The sequence below is a fragment of the Dromiciops gliroides genome, chromosome 4, assembly GCF_019393635.1.
Source record: "Dromiciops gliroides isolate mDroGli1 chromosome 4, mDroGli1.pri, whole genome shotgun sequence".
NCBI lineage: Eukaryota > Metazoa > Chordata > Mammalia > Microbiotheria > Microbiotheriidae > Dromiciops > Dromiciops gliroides.
The window spans coordinates 456,114,131-456,137,684 of NC_057864.1; positions in this window are offsets into that span (position 1 = coordinate 456,114,131).

Sequence of the window (23,554 nt, forward strand, 5' to 3'; positions counted from 1 at the left end):
CTGGCTCTATTTTCCTTTCCTTTGGGTCCTTCACTGGTAAGACAGTTTTCTAGTTTTTTCTCTCCCTTGGACTTCTAGCAAACATGGGAGGTGATTTATCTCAACAACATCTCCCCATGTCTCTCTCTCTCCTCAAACCTCCCACCCCTCACCCAAATGGCAGAAGTAGCTATGGTGGTGGTGGAAATTTACACGAGTCAGTCCCTAAAGGCCTTCTCCTGACTTACTATTTTTTTCTTCTGAGCATAGATGTAACTAGTGATCCCAAGACTGGTGTCTGTTTTCTTTGGGGTGTTTGTCTAGGGGAAATAGATCTCCAGAGGAGTATGGGGTCAAAGGGATCCAAGAGCGGGTCCAGAGTTAGGCAACTTATTGGGGAGGGATGGCCACTGCTGACAATTTGCCTTAGATTGGTTGTGGCTATTTCCTAAGAATGTGCTTCTGAAGTCCCACTTATGACCTCTACCCTTAAGTAGAAGTTTCTGGGTAAAAAGCAATACCTTGACACCTAATGCTTTCTGGAGGGAATAACCCTTGCTAAATTCCATCTCAATGGGTAGCTAGGTGGTGCAGTGGATAGAGAATTGGCCTTGGATTCAGGAGGACCTGAGTTCAAATCTGGCCTGAGACACTTGACACTTCCTAGCTGTGTGACCCTGGGCAAGTCACTTAACCCCAATTGCCTCACCAAAAAAAAAAAAAAAGCAAACAAAAAAAACTTAAAACAAAACAAAACAAAAGAGCACTGAATGCCTGACTCATTGCCCCATGGACCACAGCAGTCCAGTCCCTTCTATTATCCACTAAGTCTTGAAGTCTGTTCAAGTTCATAGTCATTATTTCCATGCCCCTATCTATCTCGTCCTTTGCCATCTTTTTTTCTTTCTGCCTTCCACCTTTATCAACAGGGTCTTTTCCAACAAATCCTGTCTTCTCATTGAAGTATTTAAGCTTCAGCTTCAGTATTTGGCCTTCCAGTGAATAGTCTGAGTTAATTTCTTTAAATATTAACTGATTTGATCTCCTTGCTATCCAAGGGACTCTCAAAAGTCTTCTCCAGCACCACAATTCAAAAGCATCATCCTGACTCTAGGCCCTGGAATTTCAGTCATCAAGGACTTCCTAATATCAACTCTAAAACTGTTCCATTTTACTGCTTAAATAACAGGTAAATAGGTATTAATGAGAATAAAGAGGGGAGGAAATCTGTCCAACAAACTACAGGCCATCATAGAATAAAAACTGGATTTTGAGTCAAGATGACTGGGTTTGAATCCTGGCTCCTCCACTGATTATCCATTGGGCCATAGGTAGGCAACTCACTTAAGTTTCTGACCCTCAGTTTTGTTGCCTATAAAATGGGAATAATGATAATACTTGCTGTAACTCCCTAATCGAGTTGCTTTGAGAAAAGGGTTTTGTAGAGAGTGCTATATAAACACCAGCTATGATTATTATACAGATGGGCACTCCATCCATCCTGTGGCCATGTATGTCTATATTTAGGTGTGTCACAATGCAATCACCCAGTGACAATCCAGGTCAATCACTGTTTTCTATGTCTATAATGATCTCCTTTGCTCTGACCTGGTTCTCAAGGGTTTTCCCCCCTTTCCTCAACCATCTCTTCTTCCAGAGGACATCTCTCCTCTCCCTCATCATCATATTCAGTTACTTCAATGACTCTTGGGATAATTCCTCACCTCTGGTCTTGATCTAATGAGCTCTGAGCTTTCTCTATTCTCTCACATATCATAGAATGTTAGGACTAGAGGTAGATCTTAGTAACCATTTAGTTTAACAATTCACTATCCACCTCTGTGCCCACAGATGAATCATATTCCTTCTCTGGGCTTCTCTTCCATAAAATGAGGGGGCTGGATAAGATCATCCCTAAGGTCTGTTCTAGCTCTAAACTCTATGATCTGATAGCTTTGGGTAAATCTCTTTCTCTCTTCTAGGTCTAAGTTTCCTCCCCAGGAAAATGAGGGGGTTGGATGGGATTAGGAATTCTCACCTTTTTTCAATGCCGTGGTCCCCTTTTGGTAGCAATCTGGTTATGTCAATGAACTCTTCAGAATAACATTTTAAAAAGCATAAAATAAGAAACTGAAGACATGATTCTATGCATTTTACAAAAGAGGAAACTGAGGACAAATGGGTTGAAGGTTGCAGAGTGAGTCAGGGAATGAAACCTACCTTTCCTGCCTCTGCAGTCAAGGCTTTCTCCATGAAGACTGATTGGATTCTGTATGGTCAGGAGTATTGCAGGGGGAGTTTGGAAAGTAGGGGGAGTGAGAAGAAACCCAAAGAAAACAAAGTAAGCAAAAGACAGAGACCCTGAGACTGCCTAATCAATTCTGCTGCTCCAGGAACAGTCCCTCTGCTATCATTGCTTATCCAGGTTTGCAGGGGAAAAATCAAAGGATGGAAGCAAATTAAAAACAAACAGAGCAAAACCAATATTCATTCATTTAGAACCAGTTTGCCATTGGAGAAGGGGGTGGCCTCTTTATTCCAAGACTTGTTGATTTCAGTTGTGTGCAAAGATGATGAATACAACACCTCTTCCATCCATCAATTTTCTGAGACTGTGGGGAGATGGGAATGAACAGGGCCAAGAGAAGGATAGGAGGAGGGGAGGGTAGGCAGAGACAAATAGAGAGGGGAGAAAGAGAGAAGAAGAAGAAGAAGAAGAAGAAGAAGAAGAAGAAGAAGAAGAAGAAGAAAGAGAGAGAGAGGAAGAGAAGAAGAGAGAGAAGAGAGATGGTGTTAGAAAATAGGCAAAGAGATGAAGTGGGAAGAGAGATGGGGAAAGGGAAGACAGATGGGAGGAGAGAGGAGGGGGGAGAGAGACTGAGAAGAGTAAGAGAAAAAGAGGAAAGAGAAGAGAAAGAAAGAAACAGAGACCAAGAGGAGTAAAGGAGTAGATGATAGAGAGGAGAGAATTGCGAGAAGGGAGAGAAAAGAAAGAAACAAATAAATTGAGAGAAAGAAATGAGTGGATGATGGAGAGAGGGAGAGAGGGAGAGAGGGAGAGAGGGAGAGAGGGGGAGAGAGAGAGAGAGAGAGAGAGAGAGAGAGAGAGAGAGAGAGAGAGAGAGAGAGAGAGAGAGAGGAGATATTAGGTTACTTTTGCTGAATGCTTTGCTATAAACACCCCTCATTGTCTATGGCCTGTGTAGGTTTAAAAGGGACTCTGGATTTCTGCTAAGCTGGCCAACCAAGCATTCATCAGGCCCAAGCAAGCCCTCAGCCTTGTTTCCCAAAGTCAGTGGATTTAGTAGTGAGCATGAAGGTGGGAGAAAAGGCCTGGTGGCCATGGCTAGTGGTAGGGTTTGGGTTTGAGGCTGATATCAAAGAGGGAAGGGTTTAAAGGGGTTCAGTCCAAACATTCCTTGAATCAGAGGTGAGGATTGGTGGAGAGGAAGGGAGGAAAAGGATGAAGGCCTTAGACATTATCCAGTTTAATCCATTTAATTTTTTTCCATTTCATTTTCAGATGAAGAAACGGAGGCACATAGAGGGCATAGGATCAGGATATACATTTGGAAGGAACCTCTGGTCCTTAGAATTGACCAATTCTATCTAATCCTGCAAGATTTGTTGAATTCCAATTATGTTCCAGGCACTGGGCTGCTGGACTAGACTGGGGAGACAGGAAGGAATGAGACAGCTAGGTAGTGTAGTACTAGAACACTGGACTTGGTGTTAGGAGAGACCCAAATTCAAATTCTGCCTCAGACATTTCCTGTATGACCCTGGGCAAGTCACTTAACTAACACTTTAGTTTTCTCAATTGTAAAATGAGATAATTGCTCCTACTTTTCAGGGCTGTTATAAAGATCAAACAGGAGATAATATTTATAAAAGCACTCAGCACAGTGCCTGGCACATAGTAGGTGCTTAATAAATGCCTTTTTCAATCCATTTAACCTCTCTTAGTCTCAGTTTGCTCACCTATAAATTGAAGATAACAATAGCACCTATTTCACAGGGTTATTTTGAGGATCAAATGAGGTAACATGTGTAAAGCTAATAGTTTAAGGCAAACCTTAAACTGTTATATGCTGTAAACACTAGCTATTACTCTTAAGGACCTACTATGTATCAGAGACATGCTATAGCTTTGGGAATACAAAGACAAATGCGAAACAATCCCTGGCTTTAAGAGGCTCCCATTCTATTAGGGAGGACACAGTTACATATTCAAACTGGGATTGGGTTTGGGGCTAGGCTTGGGATGTCACTGGTATAAGGAACTTTCTGGGGAGGAAAAACTCCCTTTACCAATGCAGGTTAATACCCTTCTCTGCTTGTTTAGAGCATTGAAAACTTAGGTGACTTGCCCATGATCACATAGTCAGGATGTTCCCACTACCCCCCCCATATACATATACATATACATATACATGTATATATATATATATATATATATGTGTGTGTGTGTGTGTGTGTGTGTGTGTGTGTGTGTGTTTGTATGTGTGTGTGTGTCTGTCTGTCTGTCTATATATGATAAATACAAGGTAATTAGGACAGCACAGTCGATAGAGTGCTGGACCTGGAGTCAGGAAGACTCATCTTCCTGAGTTCAAATATGGTCTCAGACACTTACTAACTGTGTGATCCTGGGCAAGACACTTCACAGTGTTTGCCGCAGTTTCCTTATCTGTCAGATGAGCTGGAGAAGGAAATGGCAAACCACTTCAGTATCTTTGCTGAGAATACCCCAAAATGGTCACTGGGTGTTGGACATGACTGAAATGACTAAACAACATCAACAATTCGGGGAAAGACACTAGCGATTGTAGGGAGGGGTTAGGAAACACCTCATGTAGAAAGTGACACTTGAGTGTTGAAGGAAGCTAGAAATTCCAAGAGATAGAGGTGATGAGGGGGAGCATTGTAGGCATGGGAGACAGCCTGTCCAAAGGAACAGAGATGGCTTATGGAATGAGGAGGAGCTGTGTGTAAGGAAAAGTGAGATGGCCATCTTTCCTCTCTATTCTTGTCTGGCCCCTATTCATTGAATGGACATGGCCTCAGACAAACTGAGATCTGGAAAGATCATCTCCAGTCAACTTGCCCTTTGTTTTGCCACTTGACTTCTATGATGCTGGAGGAGAGAGTGAGACTGATGGCTTTGTGCAGCTCTGCCTCACTCAAATCCAATTCATGCCCAAGTCAAGACATCACACTTGTGATGGCATTCGTCTTCTTTTAGAATGAAGTATGAATAACAGCTTTGGCATAGCATATGCACATAATAAGGCTGAATAAATGCTTTTTTGTTCACTCATTCACTTTTTGCACTTACCCAACCCTGCTCAGTGATGCTCTGGGGAAACAGAACATAGCCCTACCTACACTGAAGAAGTTCAGGACCTGTTGGGATGGCAAGAACTTTCAGGGAACAAGGAAAGACCAGGTAGAATTAGGGGTGAGATTATGTGTCTTATATTTTAAAGATTGTAGGGAGATACCACTGAGAGGGTTATGCTACATGCTCACTAAGGTTTCTCTTAGCTCTAAATTGTATGGACCAAGTATCTATGTTTTCTTTTCTTATCTGGGAATGGAGTTGGGGGGGCACTGATGTCTCCTCATCTCCCCCCCAGGACTACAAGAGATTCGTGCAGGTGATAAATTTACTAAAGAACTCTAACTGTTGCACTGTATATCAATTGTTAGGTAAGAAGACAGACTATTGGGAAGAACCCATGGATTATGGTGGGGTAGCTAGATGATATAGTGGATAGAGCACTGCCCCTGAAGTTGGGAAGACCTGAGTTCAAATCTAACCTCAGACACTTATAGTTGTATGACTCTGGTCAAGTCACTTAACCCCAATTGCCTTAAAAATATCCCTGGCCATCTCTAGTTGTCCTGATCCATCTATCCATCCATCCATCCATCCATCCATACACATATGTATGTATGTGTCTATCTCTATCTCTATCTATCACAACTAGACCCAGATGGCTCTGGAGAAGAGAGTGAGGTTGGTGACCTTGCATAGCCCTCCCTCACTTAAATCCAATTCACTGCAAGTCATGACATCACCAGGTGTCAGGGACCTCTTTGGGAATGAAGGACAAACAACAACATGGGTTATAGTGGAAGATCCTAACCTGGGATTGGAGCATTTCTAGTGTGGTTAAAGATTTTTCTTCACAAGCATTTTATGTGCCCTGAACCTCCTGGATTACAGATTAAGTGCTGAGGACAGAGTGGGAGAGGAAACCCTCATTGGCTAGAGAAGGTTATCTGTGACATTACCAGATTCCTGTTTCTTGTTTAAAGCTTCTCAAACCTGACTCAGGCTCATCTCTTTTTTGGGAAGACAGTGTGGGTATAGTTTGGAAAAGACTGGATGCATGATTATGACATCCACTAGTTGTGTGCCTCTGGGGAAGTCATGAAACCTCTTTTCTGTCTCATATGTAATAAGGGAATAATTTTGCTTCACTATCTACTTCATGTGGCATGTGGACAGAGCACTGGGCCTGGGGTCAGCAAGACTCATCTTCCAAGTTCAAATCTGGCCTCAATCATTTACTAGCTGTGTGACTTTGGGCAAGTCATTTAATCCTGTTTACCTCAGTTCTTCATCTGCCAAATGAGCTGGGGATGGAAATGGCAAACCACTCCAGCATCTTTGCCAAGAAAACCCCAAATGGGGTCACAGAGTTGGACACAACTGAAATGACCAAACAAGATTGTAAGGAAATTGACGTTTAATAAGAGTGAGCTACATTTTGTCCTCATATTTTGTTCCCTCCATATCCCCCAGCTCCATTGTCATAGATAGACAAACCTTTATTGAGCACTTACTGTGAGCAAAGCATTATTTTAAAACACCAAAGGCTTCACATTGAGTTATAGAATCATAGAGTGTAAAAGCTAGAAGGGACCTTAGAGGCTATTTAGAAAACCCACTTTTACAAAAGAGGTCACTGAGTCCCAGAGAAGGGAAGGAATAATTTTGATAAGGAGGAAAAATGAGAATTGCTGAAGGCACACATGTGAATGCCCAAGGAACTTATAAGCCAACTTAGATTTTAAAAGGATACATACATAGGGTGGGAATAAAATCAGGTAACAAAGGATGACTATAGGAGCTTTGTATGGTCTTGTAAAAACAACATGAGGAGTGCTAGAGCTCAGAATGAGCTAAGGCAGCCAAAGAAGATGATGAACTAGAAAAAAGAGCTTTTAGAGATTTTATTTAAAGTTATGCTGCAGGAAAGAAGAGACTCAGAAAAATGTAGCTAGTACCACAGTTTAGGAGAGGTGGGATGGTGATAACTGATAACATAGAGAAGGCATAATTGCCCAATTCTTAACATTGTGCCTGTTTTCTCTGCCAAGGAGAATGGCTGAACAAGAATGGCTAACAAGGAATGGATAACCAAAATAAATGGGGCATTAGTAAGAGAACACTAGCTGACTTTGAGGAATTCAAGTCATCTTAGATATACTCTTCTTGGGCATTGAGAGAACTGGTAAGTATGATTGCTGAGCCCCTGTTAGCAATATTAGAAAGAACTTGGAGGATGGGGGACGTACCTACAGGACTGGAGGAGGAAAGAGAATGGATTCTGCAAACTGTGGGCTAGTAAGCTTGACTTCAATTCCTGGAAAAATCTGGAAGGGATAATTAAAGAGATGGTTAAGAAACAACTAGAAGAGGAAGCAATGATTCTAAAGAGCCAACATGATTCCATCAAAATTTAGCTTTCTTTCCTTTCCTTTTATTTCTTCTTCCCTTCCCTTCCCTTCCCTTCCCTTCCCTTCCCTTCCCTTCCCTTCCCTTCCCTTCCCTTCCCTTGCCTTCCCTTGCCTTCCCTTGCCTTCCCTTGCCTTCCCTTGCCTTCCCTTGCCTTCCCTTGCCTTCCCTTGCCTTCCCTTGCCTTCCCTTGCCTTCCCTTGCCTTCCCTTGCCTTCCCTTGCCTTCCCTTGCCTTCCCTTCCCTTCCCTTCCCTTCCCTTCCCTTCCCTTCCCTTCCCTTCCCTTCCCTTCCCTTGCCTTCCCTTGCCTTCCCTTGCCTTCCCTTGCCTTCCCTTGCCTTGCCTTGCCTTGCCTTGCCTTGCCTTGCCTTGCCTTGCCTTGCCTTGCCTTGCCTTGCCTTGCCTTGCCTTGCCTTGCCTTGCCTTGCCTTGCCTTGCCTTGCCTTGCCTTGCCTTGCCTTGCCTTGCCTTGCCTTGCCTTGCCTTGCCTTGCCTTGCCTTGCCTTGCCTTGCCTTGCCTTGCCTTGCCTTCCCTTCCCTTCCCTTCCCTTCCCTTCCCTTCCCTTCCCTTCCCTTCCCTTCCCTTCCCTTCCCTTCCCTTCCCTTCCCTTCTTTTTTTATAGGGTTACTAAACTGGAAAATCCCATAGCTATAGTTTGCCAAGATTGTAGCAAGGGATTTGACAAAGTATCTCATGTTATTTTTTTGTGTGGGAAAGTTAGAGAAATATAGACTAGAGGACGATACATTTATGGCGAGACTCAAAGTGTAGTTGTTAATGATTCTGTTTCAGCTTGGCAGGAGCTGTCCAGCAAATTGCCTCAGGGATCTGTGCTCAGCCTGGTGCTATTTAATATTTTTATCAATGACTTGGATAAAGGCATCGATGGGATGCAGATGACATGAGGTGGAGAGAGATAGCTAATATGCTGGATGACAGGTAGGATCCCAAAAGATTTTTGGCAGGCTAGAGTGTTGGGCTGAATCAAATAAGATGGAATTTAATAGGGACAAATATGAAGTCTTCCACTTGTGCTTAAAAAAATCACCTTCACAAGTAAAAGGTGGGTAAACTATGGTTAGACAACATTGGTTCTGAAAAAGATCTAGAGAACCAAGGAGACTGCAAGCCCAACATAACAGCAGAAAAGAAAGAAAGAAAGAAAGAAAGAAAGAAAGAAAGAAAGAAAGAAAGAAAGAAAGAAGGAAAGAAAGAAAGAAAGAAAAAAGAAATAACCCTAATGTTATCTTAGGCTTACCATTAAGAGAGACATTGCTTCCCAGAAATAAGGAAGTGAGAATTCTTCCATATTCTTTCCTGATCACTCCACATATAGAACATTCTGTTTAATTCTGTGTATCACAATTTAAGAAGGACATCAATAAAGTGGAAAGGGTCCCAAGGAAGTCAACTGGCATGGCAAAGAACCTTGAGTTCATGCCATATGAAGACTAGTTGAGGGAACTGTAGATGTTTTTCATGGAGAAGATTCAGGAACATCCATGATAGCTGCCTTTGAAATTGGAAGGACTTCCATTTTGAGGAGGGACATGATTTATTCTCTTTGATCCCGGAGGGCAGACCCGGGAGCAATGGATGGAAGTTGCTGAGGGAACAAATTTAGGCTTGAGTTCAGGATGGTCCTAAACAATTCATGTTGTCCCAAAGTGCCATGGGCTTCCTCAGGAAGTCATGGACCCCCTTTATCTGAGGCTGCTTGGACACTTGTTGAGTATATTATAGTGTATAGTTTTCAGTATGAGTTGACTAGACTACCATTGAAATCCCTTTCAAATCTAAAATCCTCTGATTCTCAGTGCCTTTCCCAAGGTCAGTGGGTTAGTGATGAAGGCAGGTCTTAAGCATCTCAGGCATCCTTGATGACCTATCTGGAACTCTCTCCATTACATGACATTGTTATTTTCTGCACCTAATTCTGCCTGGGGTTAAAAAGGCAACCCCTTTTGTAGGGGAGAGGGCTTTCCCTGTATTGAGTAAGGAGGTATTCTAAGGAAGCTTGGGCAACTCAATTCCTCAAGTTGGGCCTCAGTTTCTTGCTCTATAAAGTGAGTTAAACTAGATCAAGGCTTCTTAAACTTTTTCCACTTGCAATACTTTTTGCCCTAGAAATTTTCACATGACTCTGGGTATATAGGTACTCATAACTTTTTACTATTGCCAATTTTTTTTGCAACCCCAACATTCAATTAAATAACCCCATATGGGGTCTCAAACTACAGTTTAAGAAGCTAAGCACTAGATAATCTCTAAGGTCCTTTCCAGCCCTGGCATTCTGCGATTCTCTGATTATAGGGTGTTTGGTTTGGGGAATGTGACGTGAGTCACTCAGGGTCAGGGATACATACATATACATAGTGTGACTCAGTGAACCTGATGTTGGCTCTGAAGTCAAAGGACCTGGGTTCAAATCCTCCCTCTGATCTTTAATATCTATATGCCCTTGGGCAAGTCACTTCTTCCTTTTGTTTCAGTTTTTTCATCTTTATGATAGAGGGCTTGGGCTACATGACTTCTGGATCATATTCCAACTCTAGATCTTTTGGTCCTAGATATTTCCCTCATGGTTCATCCCTGTGACTAGAGACCTGAAGCTTGTTTGGGCAGCATGAGGTTCATGCCCCAGGGTGTTAACAACAATTCAATTATAGTACAATTTGAGTGGGAAAAAAAGAAAAAAAAGAGACTGTATTAGGAGCCAGAAAACCTTGGGTCTAAGTCTAGCTCTGAAACTAATCAGCTGTATGCTTTGGGAGAATTCAGGTCTCTCTGGACCTCAACTTCCTCTTCTATAAAAAGAGAGGGGAGGTAAATCATATGATCTCTGAAGCCCCTTTGAGTTCTAAGTCTGTAATAATGGGTCATAGCCATGGCCCTCAAGAGCTGGAAACTGAATCCCAGAGAAGGGAACTGATGCTCAAATTCACACAGGTAAATAAGTTGAAGAATTGGGATATGAACCCAGGTTCTCTGAGCCCAATCCAGGGCTCTTCCCACTACACCATTTGGCCCTATCACAACAGGTTAAAGCATGGAGTCCGGTATTCTGACTCCCAGACTTGCATTCTTTTTAATGACACATCTCTCCGCCAGCCTCACAGTATTCACTGTAATGAGCCAAGATTCTTCAATGAAATTGTCACACACAGAAGCCTCTTAGACCCCTGGGAGGTAGGCAAGGCTGGGGTGCTCCCTAAAGAAAACTCCCATCCCTCAAAACTGCTAACTTCCTTCTCATATGCCTCACTCCCATGTCGCCCTGTGGACTTCAGCCAAAGGCAGGGAGATGCCTCCTCTCCCTTCTCTTTCTCCCACCCTATCTGGGGGTCCCATTCAGTCTCCAGTTGAGGAACACAGGCCAAGCTGCTTCTGAACCAAATCTCACTCTGTCTGGAAATGTGATGGATGGTTCCAATTATCCCCTCTGAGCCCTGATTTAATGTAATGTTTTATTAATGGCAACACTCAGAGGAAAGCAAACAACCCATCGAGAGCTGGCTGCCCACCTCTGTTCAGAGGCACTCTGAGGCCCCACGGTCAAGAAATTGAAGGGTGAGCCAGAAAAAAATCCCTTCCCCCCATTCAACAAGCAGGGAAATAACTCATTAGCTGCCACCACTCCCCCTCCCCCTTCGAATTAATACCCCTGGGATTGCCTGTCATTCATTTCCTGTGTGTCCCTTGGGGTTTTTCCTTCTTTGACTGGCAAATTGCTGGTTTGTGCCATCAGATGGTGAGAGAGAGAAAGGCAACAGCTGCCCACCCTGTAATTAGGTGGGGGAGCCCAGGGGGAGAGGAGATAATCCACAGGGGAGGAAGAAAACCAGTGGAGGGGGAGTTGTTAAATAAACAAACATTCCATTATTTGCCTCTGTGTTAGACTCGGTCTTTTTTCCAATTGTATAGTCTACACTGATGCCACATGGGTGACTCAGGGGCTCCTAAGGCTTTGGTAAATCTTGCCAAGTTGGAAGAGCTCTGTGTATGGGTCTGGCAATGGATTCTAGATATGCCTGTTATCTGAGGTTCAGTATAGCTAAGTTTGGAGAAGGTCAGTACCAACTTGGCTGCAGACAGATGGATGCTTTGGCCACATCAACTCTCAAAAATGATGTTGGTGAGTTGTAGTGGGCCTGTGGAAAGAACATAGGAAGTAATCCTCTCCAGCAGAATCATAGTTCCCTGGAGGATGTATTTTTAATTACCCATAGCTGAATTATCTGTGTTATGAATCATATGCTATACCTTGTGGCCCAAGGCCTCCCCAAAAGAGATGGGACTTCGGACTCAATTGGACCTAGATTCAATCGGGGGGGGGGGGGACTCTGAAATTAAACTGGGAGGGTGGAACTTTTTCTCTCTCTGGCTCTTCTCCCTACCTAGGTGTAACTCTAGGGAAATTGCTACAAACAAATCTGAGATGTGATACATATGTAGGATACTCACAAAATGTGGGTAATAGAACTCATTCTAGAAGAGGAACTCAATGAACAATTTGGATATCATGGAGAGAAGAGCTACTGGTTTCTTCCATCAGAAATACTCTCAGCCTCAGGGCTTGGTTACCCATACTCCGGGAAGGAAACAGAAAGCAGACCAAGTCATCCAGGGATTGGAGATCCAGTCTCAGGCCTGCCCAGGCACACATGTCTCATGGTGCCATGTGCTTCTTCTATTTAGGAAGGTGGGGAGTGGGAGGGAGGAAAGAGGAAAGGAAGAAGGAACAGGAATAAGGTGTGCTTAGTGTGGCTTGGGATCTGTGTGGTGACATGGGGGGATGAGGCAGCAGAACCAAGCCCTGAGGCTGAGAGCATTTCAAATGTGGGTGGGGATTTCTCCTTACATCCTCAAAGGCTCAACTGTCAACTTTTAAAATATTTTGAGCCCTATGGATCAGGGATTAAGTGTTAGGGATCTGAGGCGAAGCCAATGGTTCAGCTCCTAGAGAAGGTGAAGAGGCAGGTTGCAATCCATTTTTGCTTCTTCTCAACCAGATGTGGCTCTGTGGCTCAGATCTCTCTCTCTCTCTCTCTCTCTCTCTTTCACCTTGCTTTTGTAGTTGCATTTTGCCAAAGTTTTCCTAACTTCATTATCACCACAAACCTTTGTAATAACCACCCCATTGGTGTCTCTGCTTCTAATTTCTCATTTTCTAATCTCTCTGCCTCAGAGATGCCAACTGAATATTCTTAAAACACAGTCAACCATGGTATTCCTTCGTTCAAAAAACTTTGATGGCTCTATCTTACAATCCAGGTAGAATAATTGTAAAATGAGGGGTATAGGTATATTATATGTATTTGGCAGCTAGGTGGTGCACTGGTCTTGGAGTCAGGAGGACCTGAATTCAAATCTGACCTCAGACACTTATTAGCTGTGTTACCCTGGGCACATCATTTCACCTTGTTTGCCTCAGTTTCCTCACCTATAAAGTGAACCAGAGAAGGAAATGGCAAACCGTTCTAGTATCTTTGCCAAGAAAAATCCAAATGGGGAACAGAAAGTCTGACACATCTGAAACGACTCAACAACAATGTATAAAACGAGTGATAGAGTAAGTAAGCACTGTAGTAAGGAAGAGAAGGTGAGGTCCGTGTGTGTGTGTGTGTGTGTGTGTGTGTGTGTGTGAGAGTGTGAGTGTTGGGGTGGGACAGATGGCACTGAGGAGATAGGTAGATAAGCAGAGAAGAGGGAAAAGAGCATCTGAGGTCACCATGGGATGGAATGCCTTGTACAAAGGCTTACCAGTAATTTGTGGGGTAGGGTGCTGGGCAGGAGTAAGGGGAGGAGGGGGAATAATAAGCAGACAAATTTGGCTGAAGTAGAGGGTTCTTTCCTGTTTTATTTTACTTTTCAGAAAGTAACTAAATCCCAGTAGGAGGTAATTAGCACAAACAAAGCTCCAGGGCTAGATTAATTAATTTCAGGATTAATGAGTGTATCTCCAAGGGTGTCCCTGGGCTCTGAGCAGAGGGACTGGGAGGAATTTTCTCCAGGTGACAGTATGGGGAAACTGAGGTCTTGAGAAGGCATGTAATGACCTCTGACATGGTCAGTAGAGAGATTGGTGCTGAGATCAAGATAGTAAAGGCCAGGCCATGAAGTGTGGAGGGCAATTCACAGAATCAAGGACTCAATGAAAGGGAGGCAGCCAAGATATTTTGGGGGAGGGAGAGGTCAGAGATCTGGGTTCAAATCCTCCCCCTCTCCTCTCCTGGGAGTTCCAGGTAATGAAGCTGATAACAAGGCTATTTTATTCGGATGGAGATAAGGTGGAAATGACACCATCCTGGGAGTCTAGATGCCTGGTCACATATAGTTCTGACTGCTTCTAACTGACTTGGATAAAGTAACTTCCTTTTTTTTTGTTTCCTCCTGTGTAACCTAAAGGGATTGGACTAGAATGAGGCTTCTTAAACTTTTTCCACTCATGACCCCTTTCCACCAGAGACATTTTTACACGATTATGGGTAAATAGGTATATAAAGTAGGTGTAAATAACCTTTTGCTCTTGCCAAATTTTTCTCAACCCCCACACTCAGTTACGCCGCCCAATATGGGATCTTAATCCACAGTTTAAGAAGCTTTGGGCTAGATCATCTCTAAAGTCCTTCCAATGACTGATATTCTTTGTTCTCCATGATTTTAATGACTCTTTTTGTATTTCATGGGAACAGCCTGGGTTTATTCCTTTGAATCATTGGGAAGGAGGAAGCCTGAGGAAGCAAGAGACCTTCTTGTCTGATTAGGGATTTCTCCCCTTTTTCCCGTCATAGGATCACAGTTATAGCTACAGAGCTGGAAGGGAACTCAGAAGCCATCTAGTTTAACCTTTACATTTTTTACAGATGAGGAAACTGAGGCCCAGAAGATTAAATAACTTATCCAAGGTCATATAACTAGACTGTATGGAGGGTAGACTTTGAATACTCTCCTCTCTCTAGGCCTTCCTCTTCCTGATCACCATTGCTACTAATACCCCAACCACCTTGGCCACCAAAGGACAAAATCTGGCAGAAATTGGGTTTTCCACTGGGGATTCAGACTGGGACCAATAAGAGACAAGACAATGGGGCAAACAACATAGGCCCCTGTATTCCTGTTACTATCACCTTAATATAGATTTTTTTTTTTGGGGGTGAGACAATTGGGTTTAAGTGACTTGCCCAGGGTCATACAGCTAGTGTCAAGTATCTGAGGTTGGATTTGAACTCAGGTCCTCCTGAATCCAGGGCCAGTGCTCTATCCACTGCACCACCTAGCTGCCCCTCTTAATATAGATTCTTAATACCAGCCTTATCAAAGTCCACCTAGCCTCCAGTTCCTGTCCCCTCCAATCAGTCCTCCATGTTATTGTCAAAGGAAGCTTCTTCCTGCAAAATTATGATCATGTGAGTCCTCTGTTTAAAACCATCCATCTGTTTTCCACTGTCCACTGAGCAAAATTGCAATTTATAGTAGTGTGGCATTCAAGGCCTACCACAATATGATATTCTTTTACCTTTCCAGATTTGACTGTATGATCCTATACAAGTCACTTAACCTCCATTTGCTTCAGTTTCCTCAATTTAAAAATGGGGATAATGATGATGCCTACCTGCCAGGGTTGTTTTGAGGATCAAATGAGATAGTAATTATAAAGTGCTTAGCACAGTGCCTGGAACATAGTAAATGCTATATAAATGTTAGTTGTTGTTGTTACTACTACTACTACTACCACCACTGCCATTACTACTACAACCACCACCACCACCGCTACCACTACTACTACCTCTTCTGCTACTACTACTACTACCACCACCACCATTACTACTATAACCACCACCACCACTGCTACTACTACTACTACCACCACTACCACTACTGCTGCTGCTGCTGCTGCTACTACTACTACTACTACTACTACCACCACCACCACTACCACCACTACTACCACCACCACCATTACTACTATAACCACCACCACCACTGCTACTACTACTACTACCACCACTACCACTACTGCTGCTGCTGCTGCTGCTGCTACTACTACTACTACTACTACTACTACCTTATGATCCTTCCTTCCCTGTATAGAGAGAGCTAGGTGGAGCAGTGGATAGAGCACTGGGTCTGGAGTCAAGAAGACCTGAGTTTTCAAAACCAGTCTCAGACACTTGCTAGCTGTGTGATCCTCTGTCTGCCTCAGTTTCCTCAACTATAAAATGGAGACAATAATAATACTTACTTTCCTGGGTTGTTGTAAAGATCAAATGAAGTATTTATAAAACACTTAGCACAATGCCTGGCACATAGTAAGTGCTTAATAAATTCTCATTTCAATGAATAAATGAATAATTAATTAATTCTCCTTCTCCCAGTTAAATTGGACTATATGTCTCCCCCATTTCTGTCTTTATTCACAGCATTTCCCTGAAATGACCTGCCTAGTCCCCTCAGAAATCTGACCAGTCATTGAAGATGTATCTTGAATACCACCTACTCCATGAAGCTTTGCAGAATCCCCCAGATGGAAAGGATCTCCCCACTTCCAGGTATGGTTTGACATTCTTATTTGATGGTGAATCAAAAACTGGATTTGGAGTAAGGGGGAACTGGATTCAAATCTTTTTTCGAATACTTCTCTGTGAACTTGGGCAAGTCACTTAACTTTTCTCAGGCTCACTTTCCTTATCTGTAAAACTGGGGTATTCATAGCTGTTATACTTACTTTCTAGGGTTGTTGTGAGGGTCAAATGCATATACACACACACACACACACACACACAGAGCTAGTTGGTGCAGTGGATAGTGTTGGACTCAAGAGTCAAAAAGACCTAAGTTCAAATTCAGTCTCAGATACTGACTAGGTATGATCCCAACAAGGGTCACATGATACTCAAGGTCTCTGAATTTGGAGAATTCTTTGTTCTGATGTGACTTAGAGATGATGAGTATCTGGAATGATGATGGCTTTTCATACTGTTGTTCTTAGGTTTTTAAAAAATGAGTCATGTTATATATGGGTGATTGTTGGCAAGTTTGGGCTATTACTTGCCTCAGTTGACCAGTTGAGTTCTCAAGGCCTGTATAGGTACAATGCATTTTTTCTAGAGTCAGAGGGTCTGAGTTAAAATTTCACCTCTTGCTACCTGTGAGGAAATGGCGAATGGTCTCTTCTCAATAAGAATATAATAGTCACCATTCAAATTACACTCCTCTGGACCTGTTTGAGGAAAAAAGTCTCCTCCCCCTCCAGTAAAGAAGATCATATGGTTCAAGGAGCCCTGAGCTGGTCTCAATTAGGTCCGCTCCTGGGCTGTGTCCATATAAGGGAATATCAAAGAAACGCCCCTGTGTCACTTCCCCCATTGTCTAAGAACCCAAAGAGCAATTATGGAAATTAGGGTTAGGAATACTGAGTTCCAATTAGCTGGTTTTTGTGTGTAGATTGTAACCCTTGAGTAATCGACCAGTAATGAAAAAGGGGAGGGTCCATTCGAGTTAGGGACTAGGGGTTAAAATGGGGTCTGCAAGCCCCCATTCTTTGCACCCATTAGCTGCACGCTGAGTTGCCCGTTCTTGAGAGAATGACAATAAATGAGCCTTTGGCACATCATTGCCACTGAGTTCCAGAGAATTATTGAGCAGGAGTCATTTTCCTCACACTACCCTATGTGAGCTAAGGCAAATTGCTTTATGTCCCTGGTCTTCAGTTTCTCCATCCGTAAAGTGAAAGGGTTGGACTAGAAGTCCTTTGAGGTTCCTTCTAGCGCTAGATTTGTGATCTTGGGTATTATAGTTTTATACACACACACACACACACACACACACACACACACACACACAATGTATTATAGATTATCAGCTCCATGAGAATAGGGACACCGTCTTATTCATCTTTGCAGCTTTACCAGACTCTCAGATGGTGCCATCAGTAATGTCACATAATGTAATGGGAAAAGCACTGACCTTAAAAGCTAGGAGACCCTTCGGTTTCAATCTTAGCTCTGATGCTAGCTGTGTGACCATAGGCAAGTTTCATAACCTCTTTGAGCCTTAGCTCAGTTTCCTTATCTATAGAATGGGTAATATCATACTTACAGGGTCAGTGGAAGGAAAAAAAAACTTTATAAACCTTAGGGTCCATCAAAAAAGTGAGCTAATTATTAGATGTTAGCAATGAGATGTTTGTAGAATTTAATAAGCCAGATTCCTTAAAAGGAAGTCTAGAGGAAAGAATGCTTCTAACATGGAATCAAAAGACCTGAGTTCAAATCTTGGCTTTTTAAAAAAATTATGATTACTTACTGCCATGAGAATGCTTCTCTACCTGCAAACTGATAGAACTGGGCACGTGGTATACTGTGTATAAGGCACCAGACTTAGAGTCAAGAAAACTGGAGTTTAAATTTCCCTCTAGACACTAGCTGTGTGACCCTTGGACAAATCACTTAACTGCTCTGTGCCCCACTTTTCTTCTATGTCAAATGCCTTAAAGTCCCTCAGTTCTAGACCTATGACCCTATGATATGTTAAGGTGTAAGGTCCCCTCCAGCTCTAAGTCTATACTTCCCTGATGCCAGGAAAGTGTTTTGGAGTGATTATCCTATAAGACCAGTGGCCAAAGGGAGAGGAAGGAATCAGTTTTTATTAAGAACCTAGTATATGGGGCAGCTAGGTGGCTCAGTGGATAAAGCACTGGCCCTGGATTCAGGAGTATCTGAGTTCAAATCTGGCCTCAGACACTTGACACTTACTAGCTATGTGACCCTGGGCAAGTCACTTAACCCCCATTACTCCGTGAAAAAAAAAAAGAACCTACAGACATGATCTCACTTGATCTTCAGAACAATTTGTGAGGCAGGTGGTCTTATTGTTCCCATTTTACAGATGACAAAATGGAGGAAGGCAGATATGAAGTCACACAGCTAGTAAGTGTCTGAGCTGAAGTCAGGGTTTCCTGACTCTAAGTCCAGAACCCACCCACTGACCCACCTAGCTGCCTCCACTCAAGAGTTGCTGGACTAGTTGATTACCATTTTTTTCTACTATGTGTTCCCCTCCCCATGTCCCCAGAATTATTAGCTCTTAATAAATAACATTTTCCTCTGATATTGCACTATAATTAATTTTGCTTCACTCTCTTTGGAGAAAATATTGTGGAAACTTTCAATGCATCACCATTAAAACTAAATTAATTTGGCTGATTATTTCTGTCCAAGGAAATTTACTCTCAGGCAACCATAGACTCTGCCCAGAGAGAGCAATGCTGATGTCCATCCCCTCTTCCTCTTTTTTCCCTCCTCTCCTCTGCCCTCAGGATTGGGACTTTGGCTTCTCCCATGGGTATATTCTAGGAAGAAGGTGGCACAGTGGATAGAGCACTGGCCCTGAAGTTGGGAGGACCTGGGTTCAAATATCACCTCAGACACCAGCTGTGTGACCCTGGGAAAGTCACTTAATGCCAATTGCCTTAAACATCCAGGGCCATCTCCTGTCATCCTCATGTATATCTTGCCACTAGATCCAGATGGCTCTGGAGGAGGGAGTGATGTTGGTGACTATGCACAGCCCTCCCGCACTTAAATCCAGTTCAGTGCAAGTGATGACATTGCCCTGATGTCATGGTCCTCTTGGAGAATGAAGGACAAACAGCAAAAACTTTAGCAAGAGGAAAGAAGAATCCTCTTCTTTCCTTCTCCTTCCCATGGGCTCTTTGTATGCTTGGAAGAGAAGTGGGAGTAGGGGAGAGTGACCTTGTTTTCCTTCCTGTGCCTAGGGAAGAGCTGTGTCCCTCCTATTGTGAGCCTATGTGGAGAAATTTGAAGTCTGGAATTTTGGTCTTGATTTCCCACAGAAATCCCCATGAAGAGTCCCAGTGCAGAGCCACAGATGGGAGAAGAGATCAGTTATAATTTCCTAAGTCTCTCTCCCAGAGCCTTATACAGGTAAAATCCCATTTGAGCTAATAGCAGGGGAAAGCAGGGCTTTGCAGGACAAAACCATTTCCATGTCTTGGCAGATGGCTCTTTGTAACAGAGCTCAGCTGATCTGGCCACAGTAAATTCCTTGCAAGTACTCTTGCCTAACAAATGTGTTGGTCCCTCGCCACTTAGCAGTCACTATAAAGAAAGAACTGGACGCTATTATTTGCTGTAGGTGGAAAGCAATCAGAGTTGAACTATCACTGAGCTGTTTACAAATCTTTTATCCCAACATTGAGCAAAAAAAAGAGTAAGAATCATCTCTCCTCCCCTTCCTTTCCCTCCCCTCCTTTTTCTCCTCCTCCCTCACCATTCTCTTTCCCCTCTCTCTTTCTTCCTCTCCTTCCCTCCTCTTCTCCCCTCTCCTTCCCTCCCCTCTTCTCTCCCATCTCTTCCCCTACTCTCTCCTCTCCTCTCTTTCCCTCCCTCCCCTCCCCTCTAGTCTCCTCTTCCCCCCTCCTCTCCCCTCCCTTCCTCTCCTCTTATTTCCCCTTCTCTCAAAATGTATAGGTTTTAAAAGAAGTATGGCTTTTGGCAATGAAAGATTTTTGGAGTGGTTAAAATCTACCATGGACCTGAAGTTCAGAAACACTTGTCTATTGTCACTTTCCCTGAAAGAATGAAAAGTTTTTAGAGCATCCTTGACAAATAGTCCTTCAGTAAATGAATACTTCATCTCTCATCCTTTCCCACCTCAAACAATTCATGACCAAAATTCCCAAACTGCCAAGTAGACTCTACCACCACTCCTTCCAAATTGGTACTAGATGGTGGAAAGAGGTGGAGTTGTATACTCACACTTTCCTCCTTCACCTTCTAGATTCTTAACCTCTTTAGTTCTTCCTTCTCTGCTTCCTCTTCCTTCTCCATGAATATCCTCCAAGGTTAAGAACTGAACTTTTCTTCTTTCTTTTGGCATTGATATAATTTTCCTGCACAGTTTCTTTCTCTCTTCCCACATTAAAAACTGTGTCTTATAACAAATAAGCATTATCAAACAGGTCTACACATTGGCCAAGGCTCAAAATGGACTTATTGCCCTGCACCTCTAGTTCATTACTTTTCTCTCAAGCAGGGAGAAGAATGCTTTATCACTGGTTCTTTGGAGTCATGGTGGATCATTGCTAATGTACTTCTAAACTAACAGACTCATTTTCAGAAGAAGGGGTGTTATGGTCCTATTATACTTGGCTCCTGCCAGACCATATTTAGAATGTCATATGTATGTCTAGATGCCACATTTTAATGAAGGCATTGACAAACTAGAGAATGGCATGAAGAGGGCAACAAAGATGGTGAAAGGACTTGAAGCTGCTTGACTTGGAATACTCAGAGAGGAATTTCCACTATAATGTACTTAACAAGAGGTCATCCAACCCATTACTGAAGACCTCCCAGGAAGAGGAAATGAAAACTTGAGGAAGGAATTCGAGATGTCCTGAAACATTTGAAGGTTTGCTATCTATCACTCATTATTCTTTTTTTTTTTTTGCTTCAGGGCAATAGGGGTTAAGTGACTTGCCCAGGGTCACACAGCTAGTAAGTGTCAAGTGTCTGAGGCTGGATTTGAACTCAGGTACTGCTGAATCCAGGGCTAGTGCTTTATCCACTGCACCATGTAGCTGCCCCCTATCACTCATCCTAGGTATCCAGCTTACAACCTAGGTTTTGTCTGTGACTCCCCTCTCTCTGTCTCTCTGTCTCTGTCTCTCTCTTCATATCCAATCTGTTTCCAAGGCCTGTAGATTCTGCTTTTTCCTCTTCTGGCACTGATGCCATATTGGTGCAGGTCCTCATCACCTCATGCCTGGACTACTACTGCTAGGTGGTCTCCCTGCCCCAAGTCTCTCCCCATTCTTGTTCATTTTCCTCTTAGCTACCAACATGATCATCCTGAAATACAGATTTGAGCATGTCAGTAAACTCTAGTGCTTCCCTATTATCTGCAAGGTCAAATATAAAAAAATCCTTCTGGTTGGCTTTTAAAGTCCCTTACAACCTGCTCCTTCCTCCCATCCTTCCCAGTCTTTTTATGCTTTCCTTTCTTCCACACAAAGCTATAATCCAGTAACACTGTTCCTTGAGGAAAACATTCCATCTCCAGACTCCAGACATTCCCACCGGCTGTCCCTTATGCCTCGAATAGTGTCCCTTCTTGTTTCTGCCTCCTGGCTTCATTGTTTTCCTTCAAGTCTCAGCTAAAATTCCACCTTCTATAAGAGGACTTTCCAGACCCCCTTTAATGCTAGTGCCTTCCCTCTGAGATGATCCCCAATGTGTCCTGTCTATATATTTTCTGTTTGCATGTTCTCTCCCCAATTAGATTGAAAACAGGGACCATTTTCACTTTCATTTGTATTCCTAGCACTTAGCACAGTCCCTAGCACAAAGCAGGTGTTTAATCAATGTTTGTTCACTGTAAAATGGGCTAGATGACTTTAAGAAAAAAATTTTATTTGCATATTTTGCTTTCATGTCATTCATATTTTCTAGTGTATCCTTTCCCCTCCCTCTCTCAGAGAGCAATCCCTTTTTAACAAAGAAAAACAGTTTGAGAAAACTAACCAATGTATCCGAAAAGTCTGACATAGGCAATCAATAAGCCGAGTCAAGTCAAAAGAATTTATTAAAATCCTATTATGTATCAGGAACTGTGCTAAGCAGCAACAGAAAGGCAAAAAGGGGAAAAAACCCCAGTCCCTGCTCTCAAGGAGCTCATCGTGCTCCATACCCACAGCCCTCTGTCTCTGCAAAGAAGCAACAAAGAGACGCTTTCTACCACCTCTTTGGGTCCAAGCTTGGTTCCAGATATGATATTGTAGCAATCAGTTTCAGTGATTTTCTTGTTCTATTCTCACTTTTGTAGTGATTGTCTATATCATTTCCTCAATTCTGCTTACTTTATTTTGCATCAGTTCATAAAAGTCTTCCTATACTTGTCTGTATTAATCATATTCATTGTTCCTTATAGCACAGTAATATTTCATTTTATTCATGTACAACAATTTGTTTTGTTGTTCCTCAATCAATAGACAACTACTGTAGTAGGGGCCTTTAAGGTCCTTTCTAAAGCATTCCACTTGGCGTCATAGGAGATGTGGGTTCAAAGACAATCTCAGATTGGTATTACCCATATGAAACTGGGCTAATTATTTAACCTCTCAGACACTCAGCTTTTAATCTGTAAGATGGGGAAAGCATTAGCTATATACTGTGTGTGTACTATCTATAGCACAGGCTGGTTGGTATGAAATCGCCAAACTCATGTGAGCTATGATGATGACAATAATGATTTAGAGCAGAACAAGTAGACATGATGGAGATCCACTGAGGAGTGATATGATTTTGGGAGCATTGAGGAATTGAGTGTCAAGACATTTGGAAGAGGGTAAGATACTGAATGACTGGAGAAATCACAGTAGGTACCACTGCTGGGGGGAAAAAAAGATGATCGAGAGTTCATCAATAGCTATTAACCCACATGCCTTGTCTCTCATTGCTCTAAAATCTTTACAGACATAGTCTACGCATGCATCACAAAAACACTAATTCAGGGAGGATTAGAACCTCTGATGAGAGGTCTTTCCAATCTCATTTTGGTGTCCACCTCTCACCCAACTCTCACCTGTGGCTACAAGAAACTATAGCATTCGTATTAGCCACACTCTGGTAAACCTTCTTGGAAAGTGGGCCAAACCAGATTGAGGGTAACTGACAGGCCTCAAACCTGTCCCTGAGTTAGGGTGATGTCTTATGGTTGAATGGGAAGATGAGAACAATTTGTTTCAACAGTTATGAAGGCAGCTGAAGCAGGCACTATGGGTCGCTTAGAGCTTGGC